We start from the raw sequence: 9,653 nt of genomic DNA, 5'->3' as shown, positions 1-9,653 counted from the left end.
CCCTGTACACACACACACACACACACACGGCTGTGGACCAGGCACCCTGTACACACACACACACACACACACACACACACACACACACACGACTGTGGACCAGGTACCCAATCCACACACAGTTGTGCACACACATGGTTGTGCGTGCACACACACACACCGACTGTGGACCCTTGTTCACACACAAACCAGGCTAGAGAGGGAGGGTGCCCACTCAGCCCAGTGTGCTCCCATGCTCCCATGTGGGGCCAGACGGGGCCCTCGGCTTCCCCACCGGGGACACAGCCCTGCTTCTCTGTCGCAAGTATGAGTGGAATTTCAGCCACTGCCACCCGCCCCTTTCGGCGACCAAAGTGCTCATTGTTGCATGGGCGCCCTCCGCCTGGGCACGCCGGTGTTGTCACCAAGCAAATATTTCCTAGCCCGGGAGACAGAGGCCCCCTGCTAAGCACCCTGCCCCTCACCCCAGCCCTGCTGCTGGGAGCCCCACACATGAGTGACCGTCATCAGACCTCCAGGAGGAGCTGATCAGGAGGGCCTGGCCCGCCCATGCCAGAGGCACCCTCGAGGGAATTGGCAGAGGAGAGAAGCAGCAAAGGTGGCTCTGGGAAAGCCAGGGGGACTGGAGCCGCAGGCCGTGGTCACACCTGCTGTGTGTGCCTGAGCTGGTGGCTGACCCTCTCTGTGGCACTTCCCTCCTTCAGAGCATAATACTGGACTCGCGTCTGCTCTTTGTGTGAGAACGAGAGGGCGGGGGACGTGCTAGTAAGCGAGAAGGGGCCCTGGCTCCAAGCGCCTTGCCAGGTGCCTGCGGGATGGCTGTGTTAGGGCACACGCCGTGTTAGGGCGCACGCCCCACCCAGCGAGCGCACCAGCTGCCCCCCTGCGCACCCCAGACAGGAGGACCCGTGGGTCCCGTCCATGTTCCTTGGCGTCCCCAAGCCTCAGATGGGCCCCCTGATCCGTCTGTTGTGGCCGGGAGTCCTCAGGACAGCCTGAGCAGTGGCCCCCTGCCCTCTAGGCTGGTGGGGAACAGGTGCCCCTGATCGGGCAGGGGGCACACCACAGCTGCCCACCCCACCCTGAGTCCCCAGTCCCAAGACCGTTTGCATGGCACCGTCCAGCCCAGCTGTGACCCTCGCCCTGAAAAAGAGCGTGTGACTGAGAGACTCGACCCCCAAGAGAGAAGCCAGCCGCTGCCCACTGCATGTCCTGCCCTCAGCCGGCTGCTCAGGATGAGGGGAGCCGAGCTCAGCAGAGAGGGTGACAGATGGCCGTTCCTCATCGCAGCGTAGCCCCACCACCCTGGGCCACCCCCGCTGCAGGTACCCTGCAGGCCACAGATCAATAGCCAAAGGGCACGGGGCCCTCCAGGCGCTGCCACCATAGAGCTGGCCACCGTGTGTGTGGCCCAAGGAAGGGTTGTGGCTCCCCAGCCTGGAAGTTCTCCCAGTCCACCCCTGGGCCTAGGCTGATGTATGGCTGGACACCCAGGGCACACACAGGTGCCCTCTGTGCCCCTCCCTAGCAGGCGCCTGTCACTAGCCCCATCCTCAGCAGTTAGAGCTTTGCTCCAGGACCAGAGGACAGAAGCATCTGAGCAGCCTTGCTGGAGCTCTGGGCTGCTCCCGGCTCTGTGCAGTGCATGGGGCACTCCATGGGCACTCCAAGGGGCTCAAGCACAAGCGCCACCCAAGGGCTCGAACCCCGACTACACCCTCACAACAGATTCTCAGCCCATTGATTTCTCTCAGCAGGCTTTGCTCACGGTGCAGCACATCCTCCTCACCTCTTGGCATCCTCCTCACCTGCTAATATCCTCACCTGCTGATATCCTCTCATCACCTGATAGCCTCCTCACCTCCTAATATCCTCCTCACCTCCTAATATCCTCCTCACCACCTAATATCCTCCTAACCACCTGATATCCTACTCACCTAATCTCACGACCTGATATCCTCATCTCCTAATATCCTCCTCACCAACTGATATTCTACTCACCTAATATCCTCACCTCCTGATATCCTCAACACCATCTAATATCCTCCTCACCTCCTGATAGCCTCCTCACAACCTGATATCCTCCTCACCTAATATCTTCCTAACCACCTGATATCCTACTGACCTCCTAATATCCTCCTCACGACCTGATATCCTCCTCAACTCCTGGCATCCTCCACACCTCCTGGCATCCTCCTCACTACCTAATATCCTCTTCACCTCCCTGCATCCTCCTCACTTCATAATATCCTCTTCACCTAATATCCTCCTCACCACCTAATATCCTCCTCACCTCCTAATATCCTCCTCACCCCAAAATATCCTCCTCACATCCTAATATCCTCCTCACAACCTAAAATCCTCCCCAACTCCTAATACCTTCCTCACCACCTAATATCCTCTTTACCACCTAATCTCACCTGCTAGCATACGTCTAACCATCTAATATCCTCCTCACCACCTAATATCCTCCTCACCTTCTGATATCCTCATCACCTCCTGATATCCTCCTCAACACCCAATATTCTCCTCACCACCTAATATCCTCCTCACCTCCTAATATCCTCCTCACCTACTAAAATCCTCCTCATCACCTGATGTCTTCACCTGCTGATATCCTCCTAACCAACCAATATCCTCACCACCTAATATCCTCTTCAAGTCCTGATATCCTACTCACCTCCTGATATCCTCCTCACCAACCAATATACTCCTTACCAGCTGATATCCCCATAAATTCCTTATATCCTCCTCACCTCCAGATATCCTTATCAGCCTAATATCCTCCTCAACACCTAATAACCTCCTCAACTCCTAATATCCTCACTCTTAATATCCTCCTCACCTCTTGGCATCCTCACCTGGTATCCTCCTAACCTCATGGAATCCTCTTCACCACCTAATATCCTCCTCACCACCTGATATCCTCCTCACCTACTGAAATGCTACTCAACACCTAATATCCTCCTTACCACCTAATATCCTCCTCAGCTCCTGGCACCCTTCTAACCATGTAATATCCTCGTCACCACCTAATATCCTCCTCACCTCCTAATATCATCCTCCCTCTTAATATCCTCCTCACTTCTTGGCATCCTCTTCAACTGGCATCCTCCTAACATCCTGGAATCCTCGTAACCACCTAATATCCTCCTCACCACCTGATATCCTCAACTCCTGATATCCTTCTCACCACCAAATAACCTCCATACCACCTAATATCCTCCTCAACTTCTTATATCTTCCTCACTTCCTGGCATCCTCCTCACCTAATATACTCCTCACCAACTAATATCCTCCTCAACTAATATTCTCCTCACCTAATATCCTCCTCACCTCCTGATATCCTCACCCCCGATATCCTCCATACCACTCAATATCCTCCTTACCAGCTAATATCTTCCTCAACTACTAATATACTCCTCACCTCCTGGCATCCTCCTCACCTAATAAACTCCTCATCACCTAATATCCTCCTCACCTCCTAAAATCCATCTCACCACCTAATATCCTCATCACCACCTAATATCCTACATACCACCTAATATCCTCCTCACCTCCTGGCATCCTCCTCACCTCCTGGCATCCTCCTCACAACCTAATATCCTTCTCACCTCCAGGCTTCCTCCTCACCTCCTAATATCCTCTTCACCACCTAATATCCTCTTCACCACCTAATATCCTCCTTACCACATAGTATCCTCACCTCCTGGCATCCTTCTAACCACCTAATATCCTCCTCACCAACTAATATCCTCCTCACGTCCTGATATCCTCATCACCTACTGATATCCTCCTCACCACCCAATATCCTCCTCACCTCCTACTATTCTTTTCACCTTCTGCCATCCTCCTCACCTAATATACTCCTTACCACCTAATATCCTCCTCAGGTCCTAATATCCTCCTGACTGCTTAATATCCTCCTCACCACATAATATCCTCCTCACATCCCGGCATCCTCTTCACCTAATATCCTTTTCTCCACCTAATATCCTCCTCACCACCTAATATCCTCTTCACCTCCTGGCTTCCTCCTCACCTCCTAATATCCTCTTCACCACCTAATATCCTTACCACATAGTATCCTCCTCACCTCCTGGCATCCTTCTAACCACCTAATATCCTCCCACCACCTAATATCCTCCTCACCTCCTGACATCCTCATCACCTCCTGATATTCTCCTCACAACTGAATATCCTCCTTACCACCTAATATCCTCCTCACCTCCTAATATCCTCCTCACCTACTAATATCTTTCTCAACTTCTGATGTCCTCCTCACCTCCTGATATCCTCCTCACCACCCAACATCCTTCGTACCACCTAATATCCTCCTCACCTCCTAATATCCTTCTCACCTCTTGGCATCCTCCTCACCTAATACACTCCTCACCACCTAATATCCTCACTCTTAATATCCTCCTCACCTCTTGGCATCCTCACCTGGTATCCTCCTAACCTCATGGAATCCTCTTCACCACCTAATATCCTCCTCACCACCTGATATCCTCCTCACCTACTGAAATGCTACTCAACACCTAATATCCTCCTTACCACCTAATATCCTCCTCAGCTCCTGGCACCCTTCTAACCATGTAATATCCTCGTCACCACCTAATATCCTCCTCACCTCCTAATATCATCCTCCCTCTTAATATCCTTCCTCATTTCAAATATCCTCCTCACTTCTTAATTTCCTCCTCACCTCCTGGCATCCTCCTCACCTCCTGGCATCCTCCTCACCACCTAATATCCTCCTTACCTCCTAATATCCTCCTCACCACCTAATATCCTCCTCACCTCCTAATATCCTCCTCACCTCTTAATATCCTCCTCACTCCTGGCATCCTCCTCACCTCCTGGCATCCTCCTCACCACCTAATATCCTCCTCACCTCCCGGCTTCCTCACCTCCTAATGTCTTCTTCACCTAATATCCTCCTCACCACCTGATATCCTCTTCACCGCCTGAAATCCTCCTCACCACCTAATATCCTCCTTATGACATACTATCCTCCTCACCTCCTGGTATCCTCCTCACCACCTAATATCTTCCTTATCTCCTGATATCCACCTCACCTCCTGATAAAGTCCTCACCACTCAATATTCTCTTTACCACCTAATATCCTCCTCACATCCAAATATCCTCCTCACCACCTAATGCCCTACTTACCACCTAATATCCTCCTCACCTCCTGTCATCCTCCTCACCTAATATACTCCTCACCACGAAATATCCTCCTCACCACCAAATATCCTCCTCACCTAATATCCTTCTCACCACCTAATATCCTCCTCACCACCTAATATCCTCCACACGTCCTGATAGTCTCCTCACCTGATATCCTCCTAAACAACAAATATCCTCCTTACCACTTAATATCCTCCTCACCACCTAATACTCTCCTTACCATCTTATATCCTCCTCACCTGCTGGCATCCTTCTCAACACCAATTATCCACCTCACCACCTAATATCCTCCTCACGTCCTGATATCCTCCTCATCACCCAATATCCCCTTACCACCTGATATCCTCACCTAATATCCTCCTCACTTCTTAATATCCTTCTCACCTCCTGGCATTTTTCTCACCACCTAATATCCTCCTGACCTCCTGACAACCTCATCACCTCCTGATATTCTCCTTACCACCGAATATCCTCCTTATCACCTAATATCCCGCTCACATCCTAATATCATCCTCACCTATTAATATCTTCCTCACCTTCTGATGCCCTCCTCACCACCCGATATCCTCCTCACCGCCTAATATCCTCGTTACCTCCTAATATCCTCCTCACCTACTAATATCCTCCTCACCTCCTGATGTCCTCCTCACATAATATACTCCTCACCACCCAATATCCTCCTAACCACCTAATATCCTCACCTCTTAATATCCTCCTCACCTCCTGACATCCTCATCACCTCCTGATATTCTCCTCACCACCAAATATCCTCCTTACCACCTAATATCCTCCTTATCTCCTAATATCCTCCTCACCACCCAATATACTCCTCACCACCTAATATTTTTCTCACCTCCTGATATCCTCCTCACCTCCTGATGTCCTCTTCTCCACCCAATATACTCCTCACCACCTAATATTTTCCTTCTCACCAAATATCCTCCTCAACTCCTGATATCGTTCTCACCACCCAATATCCTTCGTACCGCCTAATATCCTCCACACCTCCTAATATACTTCTCACCTCCTGGCACCCTCCTCACCTAATACACCACCTAATATCCTCATCTCCTAATATCCTCCTCCCCTCTTAATTTCCTCCTCACCTTCGTGCATCCTTCTCACCTCCTGGCATATTCCTCACCACCTAATATACTCCTTACCTCCTAATATCCTCCTCACCACCTAATATTCTCCTCACTTCCTGATGTCCTCCTCACCACCTGTTATCCTCCTCACCACCCAATATCCTCCTTACCTCCTAATATACTCCTCAACACCTGTCATTCTCCTAACCTAATATACTTTGCAGCACCTAATATCCTCCTCAACTCCTAATATCCTACTCAACTTCTAATATCCTCCACACATCCTGGCATCCTCCTCACCTCCTGGCATCCTCCTCACCTCCTAATATCCTCCTCACCACCTAATATCCTCCTTACCTCCTAATATCCTCCTCACATCCTAATATTCTCACCTCCTGATCTCCTCACCTCCTGATATCCTCTTCACCACCCAATATCCTCCTTATCTCCTAATATCCGCCTAAACACCTCCTAATATCCTCCTCAACTCTAAATATCCTCCTCACCTCCTGGCATCCTCCTCACCTCCTGAAATCCTCCTCAACACCTAATATCCTTCTTACCACATACTCTGCTCCTCACCTCCTGCATCCTCCTCACCACCTAATATCCTCCTCACCACCTAATATATTCCTCACCTCCTGATATCCTCCTCACCTCCTGATAAAATCCTCACCACCCAATATTCTCTTTACCATCTAATATCCTCCTCACCACCTAATATCCTCCTTACCACCTAATATCTTCCTCGATTCCTGTCATCCTCCTTACCTAATATACTACTCAGCACCTAATATCTTCCTAAACTCCTAATATCCTCCTCACCTCTTAATATCCTCCTCACCTGCTGGCATCCTCCTCACCTCCTGGCATCCTCCTCACTTCCTAATATCTTCTTCACCACCTAATATCCTCCTCACCACCTAATATCCTTCTCACCACCTAATATCCTCCTCACCACCTAATATCCTCACATGTCCTGATATAACTCCTCACCTCCTAATATCCTTCTCAACACCAAATATCCTCCTTACCACCTAATGTCCTCACCACCTAATACCCTCCTTATCATCTTATATCCTCCTCACCTCCTGGCATTCTTCTCACCACATATTATCCTTCTCACCACTTAATATCCTCATCTGATATTCTCCTCAACTTCCAATATCCCCTTACCACTTTATATCCTATTCACCTCCTAATATCCTCCTCACCTCTTAATATCCTCACCTCCTGGCATCCTTCTTACCACCTAATATCCTCCTCAACTTCTGACATCCTCATCACCTCCTGATATTCTCCTCATCACCGAATATCCTGCTTACCACCTAATATCCTGCTCACCTCGTAATATCACCCTCACCTACTAATATCTTCGTCAACTTCTGATGTCCTCCACACCTCCTGATATCCTCCTCACCACCCAATATAATCCTCACCACTTAATATCTTCATCACCTCCAGATATCCTCCTCACCTCCTGATATCCTCCTCACCACCTAATATCCTCCTTACCTCCTAATATCCTCCTCACCTACTAATATAATCCTCACCTCCTGATGTCCACCTCAGCTTCTGATATCCTCCTCACCAACCAATATCATCCTCACCTAATATCTCCTCACCTCCTGTCATTCTCCTCACCTAATATACTCCTCACCACCCAATATCCTTCTCACCAACTAATATCTCACCTCTTAATATCCTCCTCACCTCCTAGCATCCTTTTCACCTCCTGGCATGCTCCTCACCACCTAATATCCTTCTCACATCCCGGCTTCCTCCTCACCTCCTAATATCCTCTTCACCACCTAATATTCTCCTCACCACATAATATCTTCCTCACCTAATATCCTCCTTACCACCTGATATCCTCCTCACCTCCTGGCATCCTTCTCACCACCTAATATCCTCCTCACCACATAATATCTTGCTCACCTCCTGATATCCTCCTCACCTCCTGCTATACTCCTCACCATCCAATATTCTCGTTACCACCTAATATTCTCCTCACCTCCAAATATCCTCCTCACGACCTAATATCCTCCTTACCACCTAATATCCTTCTCACTTCCTGGCATCCTCTTCACCTCCTGGCATCCTCTTCACTACCTTATATTCTCCTCACCTCCTGGCTTCCTCCTCACCCCCTAATATCCTCGTCACCACCTAATATCCCCCACACGTCCAGATATCCTCCTCACCTCCTGATACCCTCTTCACCACCCAATATCCTCCTTACCACCATATATCCTCCTCACCACCTAATTTCCTCCATACCACCTTGTATCCTCCTCACCTCCTGGCATCCTTCTCACCACATATTATCCACCTCACCACCTAATATCATCCTCACCTCCTGATATCCTCCTCACCTCCTGATATCCTTATTACCTTCTGATATCTCCTCACCACCCAATATCCTCCTAACCACTGGATATCCTCCTAACCTCCTAATATCCTCCTCACCTCCTAATATCCTCCTAACCTCTTAATATCCTCCTCACCTCCAGGTCTCCTCCTCACCTCCTGGCATCCTCCTCACCATCTAATATCCTCCTCACCTACTAATATTATCCTCACCTCCTGATGTCCTCCTCACCTTCAGATATCCTCCTCACCTCCCAATATCCTCCTCACCTCCTAATATCCTTCTCACCTCCTGTCATCCTCCTCACTTAATATACTCCTAACCATATAATATCCTCCTCACCTCTCAATATCCTCCTGATCTCTTGATATCCTCCTCACCTCCTGGCATCCTCCTCACCTCCTGGCATCTTCCTCACCGCCTAATATCCTCCTCACCTCACGGCATACTCCTCACTTCCTAATATCCTCATCACCACCTAATATCCTCCTCACCGCCTAATATCCTCCTAACCTCCCGATATCTTTCTCACCAACCAATATCTTCCTTACCACCTAATATCCTCCTCACCTCCTAATATCCTTTCCACTACCTAATTACTCCTCACCACCTAATATCCTCCTTACCACATACTATTCTCCTCACCTTCTGGCATCCTTCTCACCACATAATATCCTCCTAACCACCTATTATCCTCCTCACCTCCTGATATCCTCATCATCTCCTGATATCCTTCTCACCACCAATAACCTACTTACCACCTAATATCCTCCTCACCTCCTAATATCCTCCTCACCTACTAATATCTTCCTCACCTTTTGATGTCCTCCTCACCTCCTGATATCCTCCTCACCACCCAATATCCTCCTCACATCCTAATATCCTTCTCACCTCCTGTCATTCTCCTCACCTAATAAACTCCTCACCACCAAATGTTCTCCTCACCTCCTAATATCCTCCTCACCTCCTGGCATCCTCCTCACCTCCAGGAGTTCTCCTC

The sequence above is a fragment of the Sorex fumeus genome, unplaced genomic scaffold (assembly GCF_029834395.1).
Source record: "Sorex fumeus unplaced genomic scaffold, SorFum_2.1 ptg000003l, whole genome shotgun sequence".
Classification (NCBI taxonomy): domain Eukaryota; kingdom Metazoa; phylum Chordata; class Mammalia; order Eulipotyphla; family Soricidae; genus Sorex; species Sorex fumeus.
The sequence above is the reverse complement of the archived record's forward strand: the minus strand, read 5'-3'. Positions refer to the sequence as shown.